The sequence below is a fragment of the Urtica dioica genome, chromosome 9 (assembly GCF_054948205.1).
Source record: "Urtica dioica subsp. dioica isolate 48M chromosome 9, U.dioica_male_clone48M_v1_H2, whole genome shotgun sequence".
Lineage (NCBI taxonomy): Eukaryota > Viridiplantae > Streptophyta > Magnoliopsida > Rosales > Urticaceae > Urtica > Urtica dioica.
In genome coordinates, this window is record NC_142764.1 from 28,879,192 (window position 1) to 28,895,136 (window position 15,945).

The 15,945-nt window shown below is 38.6% G+C and overlaps 1 pseudogene; it reads right to left on the reverse strand.

The window, feature by feature from the left end:
- Positions 1 to 2,726: 2,726 nt before the first annotated feature.
- On the reverse strand, positions 2,727 to 3,672 carry LOC149386597 (germin-like protein pseudogene; annotated as a pseudogene).
- Between the last annotated feature and the right edge of the window lie 12,273 nt (positions 3,673 to 15,945).

The following is a 15,945-nucleotide window of genomic DNA, read 5'->3' on the forward strand; positions in this document are numbered from 1 at the left end:
ATCGATGAGTACGTACGATGAGTGGACTCTCCCTCTCCCTCATCATGTTCCTCCACGGTCTATCTCGTTGGAATTTGATCTAGTGTTTCAGAGGAAATGAGCGTTGATGATGAGTAAACGTGGCCTAACGGTAGCGGGACGGGACGGGATCCCCGCTACCGTTAGGAATAGTACCGGTACCGGGAGTCCCGTTAGGGACTAACGGAATTAACGGGACTCCCGTTAAGGGGGCTAACGGGACCGGGACTCCCGTTAGTCCCGTTTTTTTTTTTTTTTTAATCTCGGCCGTTGGATCAAAGATCCAACGGCAAAAAAAAAAGAGCCGTTTTTTTTTAACACTGGAATATAGCCGTTGGACATTTTTCGGCCGAATTTTTTTTTTTAACCCATTTATTTCTAAAATCTATAAATACCCCCCCCCCCCCCCCCAAATTCATTCATTTTCTTCACACCTTTCTCTCAAAGTCTCTCAATCTCAATCTCAAATACTCTCGAAACGCTCTCGATTTTAATCTCTAATACTCATTACCGCTTTCAATTTTCATGGCATCCTCATCCCACAACCGAGGAGGTCGAAGGGGAAGAGCTTCCCGAGGTGAACGAATGCACCGTTTTGAAGAAAATTGGTTGCACTTGTCTCAAAACGCCCCCGACCCAAACACCCAATACTCTTTCGATCCAAATTATGTTGCTTACTTTCAACCATTCGGAATTCACCGAAATTCCAAACACCCAAATGCCATATTACCCTCAAATGGATCCCGAGCAAGCTTATCAAGCTCAAATTCCGCCATCCGAAGTGGCTTTTCAAGAATTTCAAGTATTCGAGCAACATTATCGTGAATCCCAAAATCCAAATGAAGAAGAAGATGACGATGCAACCCAAAATCCAAATGAAGAAGAGGAGGAGGAGGAGGAGGAGGAGGAGGAGGAAGAAGAAGACCTAGCTACCACCACCACCACCACCTCAACCTCGAAGTCAAGTTCCACAACCTCGACAACGTGAACAACAAGAGGAGACCCAACAACGACGACAACGACGAGCACGACAACAACAACAACGACATGAAGGTGCTCAACAACAACAACAACCACCTCAACAACAACAACCACCACGACGTCGTGCTAGGTCCGTTGTGTGGACCTTCTTTGAAGAGGTGATTGTGAACGGCGAAAAAGCCGGAAAATGTCACAGTTGTGGCAAAATCTTCAGCGCTCACAACACAAGAGTCGGGACGTCACTATTGTGGAGTCATCACAGGCACTGCCAGGGGACTCAATCTGGAGCCTCGTCAAGCCAGGTAAGTCACATCGATCCTTTAAGCTTAGACGTGAGTTAGTAGAATATTTGTTTCCACCGATCAATCTTTTAGTCATATCGAATCTCAAGGCTTCGTTAGATTCATTAGTTCTATAATTTCAAACGTTCAAATAATGTCTAGGAAAGCTTTGAGATCCGATATCCTAAAATGGTTTTTAGGAGAAAAAGAACAAATGAGAAAGACACAATATCATCTGGTAGGTATAGCGTAGCCTTCACCTCGGATATCATTAGTTCTGAAGTACATTAGAAACCATTTCGTGGACCAAGATTAATTACGTTGCACTTGATCTCGCGAGGATCGTGCAAGCTTTTTTTGATCTTTTCAAGGTATACGAGGCGAAACTCCTACTGCAATATCGAGCACAACCATCTCAATCACAGACGCAGTATCCGAGAAGACACCAATATACGAATGTCTTCGTCAACGCGCCCGCTTACAGCCCATCGCCTCAACAACAAGAAACTGGGACAAGTCAGACGAGGTCGAGCGCAACCGACGCACGGTCCCATCCGGAGATCCAAGAGTACGATCGGAACGATTGGGTCAGGTCGGATGACGAAGCCATCGACCTCTTGGTTTGGTGGAGACAGAATTCGAGGAGGTTCCCGGTCTTGTCATCCATGGCACAAGACATCCTCACCATCTCTGTTTCAACCGTGTCATCTGAGGCGGCTTTTAATAGCGCGGGCCGCATCATCGACGATAGAAGATGTAGCTTGAAACCGGAGATGGTCGAAGCATTGACGTGTGGTAAGGATTGGATTCAACATAGAAATCGAGCACAAGAAACATTCATGTGCTTCGATGTTCTTGACGATTTTGAAGTTGATTTCGCAAATGTAAACATCAATGGTTAGACTACCTTGTATAACTAAGGGATATCCCGGCCCTTGTCCGGGATAAATTTTCAAATAATTAACGAGGAAATGGGTGCTCTTTTTCCTCGTCATCGCACCTTTTTAGGAGTCGGTGAGGTTTTTTAGGAGACCCATTTTTAATTTCACATTCTTTTTTATTATTTTTTCCTAACCACTTAGTTTAAAATCCTTTTAATTACGTCCTTCTATTTAATTATTTAAAATCATTTAAATCACTAAAGATATTCACATTCTTCTTTATTATTTTTTTCTACCCATTTACTTCAAAATCTTTTCAATTAAGTCCTTATATATAATTATTTAAATTCATTTAAATCATTTTTTTTTTATTTTTTTTCTTTTTTTTTAAGCCTAACGGGGTCCGAATTCCCGTTAGGCAAATCCCGCTACCGTCCCGTTACTTAACGGGACGGGACTCCCGTTTGGCCAATTAACGGGAGTCGGGCTTTAGCGGGACGGGACTAGCGGTTAATATCGCTAGGCCAGGTTTAGTGATGAGCAACGCGTAGATTTGACTCGGGTTAGGCTTTCACAACATATTATTTAAAATTCATTATACATAACAAGACCAAGACGTACCCATGAGAGAAAAAAAAAAAAAAAAAAAAAAAAGAAGCAAAGTTTAAAATTCCTTAAACCCTCATCAGTCATATATATATATATATATATATATATATATATATATATATATATATATTATTTAAACACACATTCTAGGTCTAGCCGCTCCCGCCAAACACATCCTTGAGCTTCTTGACCTCGCGTTCGCTAACGAAAGTGTTGGCAGTGACGAGCTCAGTCGGCAAATTATTCCCGAAGAGAGCGTAGGAGGTGAACTGAAGGCCGGGGTTATCACTGTTGAACCCGACGAAGAAGAGCGCCGGCGGAGACTCCGGCGAGTTGACCTGAAAATGAAGTAGCCCGTGAGGGTACACCATGACGTCACCTTTCTTGATGGTGGTGGTGAAGACCCTGTTGTCGGCGGTGATGAGGCCGGTGGTTAGGGTTCCCTCGATGAGGATCAGAATCTCCGACCCCCTCGGGTGGGAATGGAGCGGCACGGACCCGCCTGGTGCCAGGTCGGCCCGTGCCAGAGCCAAGCCCAGCCCGTTCACACCCGGGAAGGTGTCGTAAAAGGCCGTTTTGATGACCGACTTTATTGGGCTCCCCGTCGTGTTTCCGCGTGCCCCGAGGCCCTTGTACACGAAATCGTCGACCGTGACTTTTTTCGGGTCTTTGCATGGATAGCCCATCGGACCTTCTTGGGCCTTGTAGTCCGCTATGCAGAAATTTTGGACCGCCGCCATCGTCGTCGTCGTCGCGGCCGAGATGGATAGCAATAAGACCACCAGAGTTGTGATATTTGTGTTTGTCTTCATTTTTTTTGTTTATTGATTGATTATTTTTTTTTGGATGACTTTGGTTTATTTGATCAAATAATGAATCGCTCTTATATATAGGGTGAGTTTCTTGTTTAGAATTTAGATAGCTTTTGTCTCTTGAGATTCAAATATCATGGCGTGTGCTTTTAATCATTATGGAGATTTGATACCATTATGCATTGTCGTGTGGATGGATTGAGTCGTTATAAATGTTGTGATTTTGGAGATTTGTTGTTAATGCTTTCGGATTTTTCTCTTTTAAAATAATGCATTTGGATGACTAGTTTTGACTTTTTTAGTAGGGTTTATCTTTTTGAGGTGGGGTGACACACTTTATTGAAACATGTTTTATCTTTTTGGATATTGCTATCTTTATATCACCAGAGAATTGGATATTTTGGACTGGGATTCGATGGAGTAAATGATTTCATAAATGTTTTTTACGTGTGTTTTTGTCTTGGAGTTGACTTTAAACTAAAACTTATCTGACCTTCAGGACGTGTGTTTTCTCTTTTGGATATGATGCATTATCTTCTTATTTACCCAGATTTCTCTCTATATTTATGATATTTTTGTATAATGATCATTTGCTGAAGTTCTTGTCATCTATGACTAGCCAGTACGTTTTTTTAATAATATGAATATCAAAAAGCTATAATAATATCCTCAAGGATAAACATACCCTTCTACGAGACTCGTAAATAAGGAGATTAAATATTGAGATAAGTTACAGTATATTTCTTTTAATGTAGCAATAATACAATACTATTGAAAGCTGATTCACTGAAAACGATTAATCAAATAGCAATATTTTTTTTAAAAATTTTTAATGAAGAAAAGAAAGACAATGTAAACTTCATTCATCGCCAAAATTTACACATGTATTTCATTATTATTTCACACACAAGTGACACAACAACCCCCAGACAAAAATGAATAAAAAAATAAAAATTGATCTTGATAATGAAATATTTTTTTTAAAAATTTTTAATGAAGAAAAGAAAGACAATGTAAACTTCATTCATCGCCAAAATTTACACATGTATTTCATTATTATTTCACACACAAGTGACACAACAACCCCCAGACAAAAATGAATAAAAAAATAAAAATTGATCTTGATAATGACATAAATTTCCTGGGCTTTCGGTTGGAAGAGAACGGAAGGAATTGCTTCCGTGGCTTTAGTGTGCCTCACGGAAATTCCAAGTGCCGATAAGGCTAGAAAGCGGCAGAGGACTTCCGACAGGTGCCGGGTGGCAGAGGACGTGTCGGCAGTAATGGAAAGAGTTTGTACCGTTGGCTGAAGGAAAAAAAATGAATGTTGGCTGTGTTAATTCAACGTTTTTATTTTGTATTTTTTATTTATTTTTACTTAATCTCAACCGTCAGATCATCAACAGTTTGGATCTGGACGGCTGAAAAAAATTGATCGTTGGACCTTCGAATTTACACATTTTATTAAATTTTAACCGTTTCTTTTATTTCTCCTATAAATACATTACATTTCTTACCATTTTAATCACAACTCAAACATTCATCTCTCTCAAATTCTCTCAAAATCTCTCAAATTCTCTCAATTTCTCTCAAATTCTCCACAAATATATAATTAAGTTTGTATTCTAATTTTATTTATATAGTTAAGTTTATAAAATTTTATTATATAAGTTTGTATTATACTTAATTTTATATACTTAAAGTTTGTACTTTTAATTTTTTTTTTTTTATATAAAATTAAGTTTATAATTTTTTTATCATATACTTAAATTTGAATTCTACTTAATTTTATATAGTTAAGTTATAATTTCTTTATCATATACTTAAGTCATACAAATATATATTATAGTTTATAAAAAGTTTATAATGTCTGGAGAGTCATCATCTCACCGAGGTTCTCGTCATGTGAACCGCGTTGAAGTTCTAGTCGCACTCTCACGCCGTCGCAATCACAAGAACAAGATGAGCAACACGAAGAAGGTCAACAACCCTCTCCACCAAATCAAATTTCACAAAACTGGCTAAACCTTTCTCAAAATCCCAATTACATTGAATTCCAACGATCACAATGACATCCTCCAAATGTCCCTTCAGAATTAGCCCGATTCGCCCCAATCTCCCCTTATCAACGAGAATATCTACCACAATTTATTTCACAACTTTCACCTTTGCCTCGTCCAATTCACAAACAATATCATACATAACATCCTCCTCCTCATGATCAACCTTCTAGCTCCCACCAACATACACCCGAAGACCTTTACCTCGTATATCAAGAACAACTTCGTAGATTTCAAGATCAATAACACGAGTCACCTCCTCCATCACCTCAACACGAGTCACCTCCTCCACCACCTCAATACGAGTCACCTCCTCCACTGAAGAGATGTCTGAACACGATGAGATCGCGCTACACATCTCAACAATTTGCAAGACGACCTCAACTTGTTGGCGTGGTGGAGTCAACACGAGAACATGTTTATGATCTTGTCGAAGATGACCCGAGTCGTACATTCAATCCCGGTTTCCAATCGAAAGTAGAGTTTGAAACACGAAATGGTCGAGACACTCACCATTTACAAAGATTCCTGCAACATGAACAACGTTCTCAATAAACATTTGTGAACATTGATCTTGTTGATAACTTTGATATAAACTTTCAAAACATGACTATTAATAAAATGTAGTCTTATTGTAATGTTTTACTCATAATATTGTTGTAATTTTTTTACTTTTAAAAAAAGTTATTAATAAAGATGAAATTCAATTTACATAATTAGTACATTTTTTAAAATTTTAACAATTTAGTCTATTTCATTTACCAGTTAAATTTGATTTTTTTAATTATTTAATGAAAATTAACAGAAATCCATATTTTCATTAAGCCTAACGGAAATTACACTACCATTAAGCAATGAAAGACACTAATTTGCCTAATAGAAATGCCACTTCTATTAAATATTTGGAAGATAGCTTATTGGAAATGAAAGTGACTAGTCAATAGTCAGGATGATACATCGCATAGAAAATTATACATGATAAAAATGACACTGGCTGTGTTTGGCACAACTTATTAAGCATGCTTTTAGCTTTTTCTAAAAGCCCAACCGTTTTAAAGTGTATGGTAAAAACAGTTTTTAGTAAAAGTTGAAAAATGTTTTTGCAAAATATAAAAGAAAATTGAAAATCTAGATTTTCGTAGCTTTTGAAAAAAAACAGTTGTTCAAAAGCAAAATTTAAAAGCGTTTTTTTTAAAGCAAAACTATGCCAAGCACATTCACTAGAAGACTAGATCAGTTGTACGAAGAAACTATTTATCGACTTTTCAAAACTTATTTCACCAGTAAATGCTTTATTTTCTTTAATATCGTAAAATGTCGATTATTTTGTTCACATGTTTTTAACTATAGATATTTATTTTTCTTAATGTTTACAGTTTCTTTAGTGTTTATATTTCAATAACTTTTTTTAAGGTATACAATTTCAGTTAGACTATAAGAGATTTATAAATTCAATTAAAAATTTGATATCTATGGATGTCTTTAAATGTCGGTATTCTGTAAATGAGCATATAAATCGCTATCCTCAAATTTTTTGAAAATTCTATATTCCGCCCACATGAATCCATTATTATCCACTGTCACTGTTTAATTAAAATATGGTGAAAGAGAGACAAAACAAGATAGGATTCCTACCCTGTTGGGTAAGCTAAGCAATGTTTTGAGTGTTCCGTTGAGCCAAACAAATAAAGGCTGTGAACATGGACGTAGTTTGGGCCCAGAAAATGCTGAAGCCCCTCCTCAAACATTATTTTTTAAATATTTTTTTGCCTATTTTTTAATTTTTTTTTTATTTTATCTTAAAATTTTGCAAATTAGCTTTCCCTAAACTTTTTCAAACACCTTAACTCCCCTAATTTACACTCCCGATTCCGTGTGAATCTAGATTTTTCAACAGAGTCGAAAGTCGTGACTCTATATTTGGACTACGTCAACGCTATAAAAATTTCAATGCGGAGTTATTCACTAGGACAAGGACCTAAATTACCAAGCCTCGATCATGCGATACGAATTGTATTTCATCATTAACTTATGATTTAATAAGATTTGCTAGTTCATGTGAGATTTTTTGCATTTTTCCTCTCAACACGATAGTTCTTTTTCAGTGATCTCAACTATCATGTTAAGCTCAACGATTAGATCGCATATCCGCTTAAGTTTTGTTGAGTTTTTTATTATGTGGTTGCGTTTTAAAGTTAATTGTCAATAAATTTATACGTATTGTTAGTTCTCTTTTGGATTTTCCTAAGGCAAGGTACGTAAAAAAAACTCAAACGGGCTTATATCCCTACTAACAATTTAAAATCAGACTTAAGTCACTTGACTAAAGTGCAAAAGTATGACACGCAAACCAAGAGTTTTATTATTATTAGTTTATTATTCATAAAGGCCAGTATAGTTTGTCACTTTTGTTGGCAGAAGTTTATTTTATTTTATTTTATTCAAAACATACATATATATAGGTATAGCTTTCATTATAATATATAATAATACATAAAGAAGATGAAATACTACTCAAGGAGAACGCCCGTAACCACCGCCCTCACCGCCGCCGCCTCCAAAACCGCCTCCCTCGCCGCTGCCACCACCTCCGTACCGACCACCGGTGCCGCCACCACCGCCATACTGACCACCTCCCTCACCGCCGCCGCCTCCGTAATGACCACCGCCTCCCTCGCCGCCGCCACCACCGCCGCCTCCGTAATGACCACCTCCCTCACCACCGCCGCCTCCGTAATGACCACCGCCGCCTCCAAAACCGCCTCCCTCGCCGCCGCCACCTCCATACTGACCGCCGCCGCCACCTCCGTACTGACCGCCTCCGCCTCCGTACTGACCGCCGCCACCGCCTCCGTAACCTCCGCCGCCGGGAATGGTGCACCTTTTGTGGCATTTTTTATTGCAACGGACTCTCTTATACACGCCGTTTGAGGCGGCTCCTCCGTCACCGGCGTCGTCTCCGCCGCCGTCGGTTCTGCCGCCGATGCAGATGTGGTAGCATTCGGCGTAGCAGTGCTTGTCCAATACGGCCACTGCTTGTCCAATCAGAAACCCCGCAAATATCATAGTCACCGCAACCACAATCGCCTTCATGATCTTCGTGATATCTCACACTATATAACTCCTTTTTTTATGTTACTCTATGTGATTTGTTTGTGTAAATATGTTAATGCCTTGAAATGATATGTGATCCTCTTGAACCATCTTAATTTATAGGGGAGTCTCAGGTCTTACGTTCAATGAGCATGCATGCATGACTAAACACGTAGCAGGATATCATATTAATGACTAAGTAGTCTTAGTTTAGGATTCGCAATTAATGAAAAAGATAATCAGGATTCGTAATAATGTCCAATTCTGAAAATGGAAAGTTTATTATTGTGCATGCACCGTATATCACGGTTATACTTTTTTGCCAGCTAGCTAGAACTACAAACAAATGGTAGGTGTTGTGTGAGAGAGAGAACTTTGTAACTTTTTAAAGGTTATAATAAAGTAAGGTAATTTTTGTTTAGAATGATGCATGTAGTATTATGTAGTTATTACTTCTTGAAAGTTGAGATCTTTAGAACGGTCTTGGTCCAGAAAAAAAAAAAAACGAAGATATCATTAGTTTACTATAACTTAATGCGAAATGGTAAAACATCTACTGACGTAGAGTTTTAGGTGTAATAATAATTTGTGTTTTTATATTTTATTTTTATTTGTTCGATCATGAATGAAGAACTGAAGAACGGATGACTATCTAATCTTAATAAGTAGTCAACTGTACAGAGATCATCAACTAAACTTGTCCAATCCACATCTGAAAAACAAACTAAGTCCAACGTTGACTTAGCTCAAGATTCGTTTGCAGGCACACTAATACTCAATAGTTTTGGTGCTTGCAAGAATTGACTTAAGCTTCTTTAAGGAAAAATACTGCAATACCACACCAATTGTACTCATGTATAGTTGAGGGTTATCAAACACAACCCCCTTCGATTGAGAGTCTTTTGCTCTGACACGTGGGTGATGGACTCAGTTTTGAAGTGGGCATGTTTGTCTTGATCAGCGAGTCTGTGGTATACACGCGCTAAGTGAGATGGAAGTCGTTACCTCTGTGAGTTGCTTCAAAGCCAAAGTGACTTGACCAAAGGTCATTGAGACTGAGAGCAAAAGAACTTATACAGCCAAGGCGGAGCCAGAAATCGAAGTTAGGGGGGCCAATATTAAAATAAAAATATTAATATAAACACAATAACTTTCAAGCACAATATTACTTAAATTTCTATTTATTTAAACGTCTATGACCATAATATTAATCTTTTTACCATAACTTAAGCGATTGTCTTTAGTCTTCTTCTCTCAAGTTTTTTTTTTTTTTTCAAACACAATATAAATAAGCCTAGTTACAAATAAAACAAAATATTAGTCTTGGAAAAAAAAAACATAAGCAAAATAATATAAAAGTTGATAATTAAACTTACAATTTATAACTTTATAATGTTTTTATAAAAGTTGCTATGTTTTATTTTGAATTTATAGATTGTTATTAATGAATAATACCGTATTCTAAAAAAAAAAAAAGAACGATGATGATTGGTTTAATTATTTTTTTAGCAATGAAAAGCTTTATTGAATACAATTATTTTTATTGTATAAGATAATTTTGTCCTTGTAAATTGTGTTACCTTTGTATATAGGGAATTAGACAATATATATAATTTTGTAGTGTAAGTGGGTACCTATTTTTTACTTTTGACTCTGGAACTTTTTTTTATATAAAATTAAAATAATGGAGTGCACCACGTAAATTTTTTTTTTTTTTTTGAAAAGTTAGGTGGGACCATGGTCCCTGCTGACCCTAATGTACACATCTACCACTGGTGATTGTCTCCGGTGAGAAGTTTCCTGTGATTCGAGTTGTCAGATCCTATCTCTGGTGATGTTTCTTGACTCTCAGAGAAGATCTGAGATCTGAGAGTGTTTGGAGAAAACTGAATTGAGAGCGTTTTGGAATTTGATCTCAAAACAGGAATGAATTTCTCATTACTTTGACCTTCGTTACAAACAAGGTTATATAGTTGTTCAGCGAACCTTAGCGTGTAAGCTATACGTACTGAATAACAAACTAACTAGTGCTGACTGGACTCGTACACTTGTACACGTGGACTCTCGACGCTAGCTGGACCTTATGTTCACACTCTCCATTGGCGAGGAGATGAAGCCAAATAGAGCTAGCAGAGACCTAATCACGAGGGTTCTTGCAGGTGTGCTCTGATACCATGTTACGACTCAGAATATCTGAATACAGAAAGGAAAAGAGTTATCGAGAGAGTAACGAAGTGAGAATTATTTGATAAAACAAACTAACTCTGACTCTTTGCCTAAGCTATCTAATACAAAGTTTAAAATTAAAGAGTAAATATACCTAATTAATACCCTTCTATTCGCAATAATGAGCTCATCATAAGTCGATACTCAACAATTTGATCAGTGTTATGAAAACTAGTATAGAGTCCACATTAGCTTACGTGTCTCAATGTACAGCGTGGCATAGCTGTGATATTATATGGTTAGATGAGTCAGTTCAGTTAGAGTCAACGGTATACATATACCCAGCTGTAATTATCAAATCAGCTAACGAGAATCATGATCACTCATTCTCTCAAAGTCGTCTTCTCTCGTTCCGTGAGAATTCTCTCTTAGTATCGTAGCCCCAAAAATGGTGTTCGAATCGTCAGAATTGTATCTCCAAAACTGTTAAAGTCCTAGCTAGGCAATTTATCTGTTGATTCTGCCTCTGTTGTCAAATTCATGTAAGAATAATAAATAGAATATCTGGCATAGGCGTTTAGGCCATGCCTCAAACAAAGTTGTGGTTTTCTTCGCTGATCTTTATTCTATTATTTATTAAAAACATGCATATATCATACAAAAAACAAGATGAAATAGTTCAAGGAGAATTAATCCCCGCACTCCTTGTGGCATTTGACCCCACAACGAACTTTCATGTACGAACCGCGATTCTCATAATCACCATTACCACCATCACGAGAACGTCCCATGCATCGATGATAACAACCAGCGTAGCACATGTCCCCGCCACCACCGCCGCCGCCGTACTGACCACCTCCCTCACCGCCACCTTCACCACCGCCGCCTCCGTAATGACCACCTCCGCCGCCGAAACCGCCTCCCTCACCGCCGCCGCCGCCAAAACCGCCTCCCTCGCCGCCGCCGCCGCCACCTCCGTACTGACCACCGCCCTCACCGCCGCCGCCTCCGTAACCTCCGCCGCCGGGAATGGTACACCTTTTGTGGCATTTTTTATTGCAACGGGCTCTCTTATACATGCCGTTTGAGGCAGCTCCTCCGTCGCCGGCGTCTTCTCCGCCTCCGTCGGTTCTTCCGCCGATGCAGATGTGGTAGCATTCGGCGTAGCAGTGCTTGTCCAAAATGGCCACTGCTTGCCCTATCAGAAACCCCGCAAATATCACAGTCATCGCAACCACAATCGCCTTCATGATCTTCGTGATATATATCTCACACTATATAACTCTTTTTTTTTTATGTTACTCTATGTGATTTGTTTGTGTAAATATGTTAATGCCTTGAAATGATACGTGATCCTCTTGAACCATCTTAATTTATAGGGGATAGTCTCAGGTCTTACGTTCAATGAGCATGCATGCATGACTAAACACGTAGCAGGATATCATATTAATGACTAAGTAGTCTTAGTTTAGGATTCGCAATTAATGAAAAAGCTAATCAGGATTCGTAATAATGTCCCAATCTGAAAATGGAAAGTTTATTATTGTGCATGCACCGTATATATCACGGTTATATTTTTTTGCCAGCTAGCTATAACTACAAATAAATATATGTATAGGTGTTTGTGGGTGTGAGAGAGAGTATATAACTTTTTAAAAGTGATAGCAAAAGTAAGGTTATATGCTTAGAATGATGCATGTAGTTATTACTTGTTAGAGTTGACATCTTTTGAACTGTCTTGATCCTAAAAATGAAAAAAAAAATATACTTAATTTACTATAACTTGATGCGAAATGGTATAAACCTCTACTGACGCAGAGTTTTAGATGTAATTTTAATTATTTTGAACATATTTATTTGTTGGATCATGGATGAAGATCCGATATTGACTATCTGGTCTCAAGTAGTCCGACTAGTCGACATGTGATCTCAAGGTCCGATGAACTTAAACCAAGGTTTATCATCTTGAGAGATATTGATCATCTCAGCGAATATGTTAGGCTGATATATTAAGACTTTTGCGCTCAATTAATTAGTGGGGTGTAATTAACAAAAACAAAAAATAAAAACTAGTAATGGCTTATGGACCTTCGAGGATTCATACTCTCAAATATTTGTACTTAGTGAACATCAATTTTTGAGTCCCAAACATTTGTACTCACATTTTTTGGCCAACCTTTATGAATTCGTATGCTCATTTAATATTTCATCAGCACTTATTATTCCAATTCTCACAACATTGCTCACTACTGATTGAGTCTTCATTGTAATAATAATGTAGCAAAAAAAAGTATGAAAAATTGTGGACTTAGAAGGCATGAGTTTTCCATGGAAGATCATGAATAAACGACGATGGAACAAAAAAAAGTTGCACTTTTGTTGGCTGGTATACTTAGCAAATATTGAGTTTTTATTAGGATCGCTTGGTTTAATTATTTGTTTTTGGCTGAGTTGTTTGTTTGGGTTTAAGCGCGTTTCTTTAGTCTTAAGTAATCTTTAAATGTTAGTTATAAAGATTATTGTTTTACCTTTTTGTCCCTAACTTAAACAGTTAAGTGAGGACATTTTTGTACTTTTATGTTTAAATTGGGTCTTCCCCAATTCGAAATCAATGAAACATTTTCTGCTTTTCATTCTTTTCTTCTTTCCTGAGTTTTTCTCTCTCGCGATTCGATCGTGAAAGTTTTCTATTGAAAACCGCGACATAATTTCAACAAATACTAACTATAACTGTGGCATTACTTTGTCGCGGCTGTATATATAGCCGTTACTTGAGTGAGATGTATTGGTTGTCGTTATGGTGGTTTGGGTGTGGTGGTATGGTGATTCAAGGATTCGAAGAGAGAGAGAGAGAGAGAGAGAGAGAGAGAGAGGAAATGAGGACGAAATGTTTTTATTTGGATTTTAACTTAACTGTAGCCTCGCGGCTAAGGTCGTGGTTGTAGATCGTGAGACACGTACCAGCCGCGATATTTGTGGCTATACATCAAATACCCTACCCTAGCTAAAATCGAGTTTGCTGTAGTGTACGTGAGTTTTACGACATATAGAGTCTTGCTTGATCAGAGAATCTTTACGCAAAACTAAGAGTTTGCAAATCAGATAGTCAACTTCGTCATCAAGGGCTAATTCTTCACAGATGATTAATTTTAGTATGGGCGTAATTTACTGAGACATACGTTCTTCTGACCCAGGTAAAACACTTTGATTTGTTTTCATTTATAGAATAAATACTCGCAGAATCCATGCCATAAGTTTCCTTACTAAATCTTACCCTCATTTGTTGCTCTATTCCACCAATCATAATAATCAATTTCATCAAAATTAATCTTAATATTTCAACGAAACTCTATTTGTTATTACTAGTGTATAAAACACACTTGCATTGCATGAGATCTCTCTTAACCTTACTTGTATTTGCCACACGGGAGGGACGTGGGGGCGTAATAAGGAAAATAAAAGAAAAAAGGGGATCCTTAATTGATTTCAACAAATGTAAATACTATTTGATTTCATAAAAAAAAAAAACCATGTCAATTACAACAAACACAATCTAGAATATAATAATTACTAAAAAATTAAAAGGTTAAGAGATTAAATCAATGGATTTAATAGGGCTATAAATTTTCTAAAAGGTATAATAAGAACCTCGAGAGCAAATCCAATGAGAAAGTAATTATTTAGAACGCTAAATGAGAGTTGGCCATCAAGAGCAATCTAATGTTAGGAGATGTTTAATATAACACATTATCAAAAATAATATACTTGATTAAATATTACTTTCATATCATATATTTTATAAAATGTTCCCATGCAAGCATCTTAAAAAGTTGCTCATTTAAATATTATTTTAATATATTTTATTTCTTTTTCATTAATTTATCTTCACTTTATATATATTTATAGATAAAATATTAACATGAACATTAAGTTGCTCACAATGTAATAGGAACTCAATTATCTATATAAGCTACATCCATAACTAATTAAGCATGAACACTCCACATTGAAGTTGCTAGTTAAATTTTATTAAACATTAATTAATGTCGGATTCCACATTTCGTTATTTTGTTAGCAAGAGGCACACAAATTTACACTTATCATGTATTTGAAAGGAGAAAAAAGAACATTAATTCAACACGCCTGCAGCGCCGTGGCCGCTCTTGCCTCCTCCTCCACCTCCTGCACTGCCGCTACCACCTTTACCAACACCTTTGCCTCCCCCATCTCTACCGCCACCCTCCCCACCTCCTGCGCTGCCGCCGTCAACTTCACCACCGCCTCCACCACTTTCACTTCCTCCTTCACCGCCTTCACCCCCGCCCTTGCCTCCTCCACCAACTCCGGCCCCGCCACTTTCACCACCTCCCTCGCCTCCGCCACCTCCAGCACGACCACTTTCACCACCACCCTCGCCTCCACCACCTCCTGCACTGCCGCCACCACCTTTACCACCACCTTTGCCTTCCTTGCCTTTACCACCACCTCCCTCTCTACCTCTTGCGTTGCCGCCGTCACCTTCACCACTGCCTTCGCCTCCACCTCCTCCCTTGCCGCCACTCCCACCTTTACCACTGCCCTTCCCACCTCCAACACCCTCACCTTCACTTCCTCCTCCCGCACTGCCGCCGCCTTCGCCTCCTCCTCCTCCACCACCTCCGGCACCGCCACCCTTGCCTCCACTACCTCCGCTACCGCCACCTTCACCCCCACCCTCGCCTCCGCCACCTTCACCACCACCTTCGCCTCCGCCACCTCCGCTACCGCCACCTTCACTGCCACCCTCGCCTCCGCCACCTTCACCACCACCTTCGCCTCCGCCACCCTTGTCTCCACTACCTCCGCTACCGCCACCTTCACCACCACCCTCGCCTCCTCCTCCACCGGCACCACCGCCACCCTCACCTCCTCCGCCCCCGCCGTGATGACTACTCTTACATTCGTCTAAGCATTTCAAGGCACATGCTAAAACTTTTGTTACCGATGCCGGGCGCTCAATATACTTCTCGTCTTCCTCTGATCCGCCAAGGCACGCCACACAGCA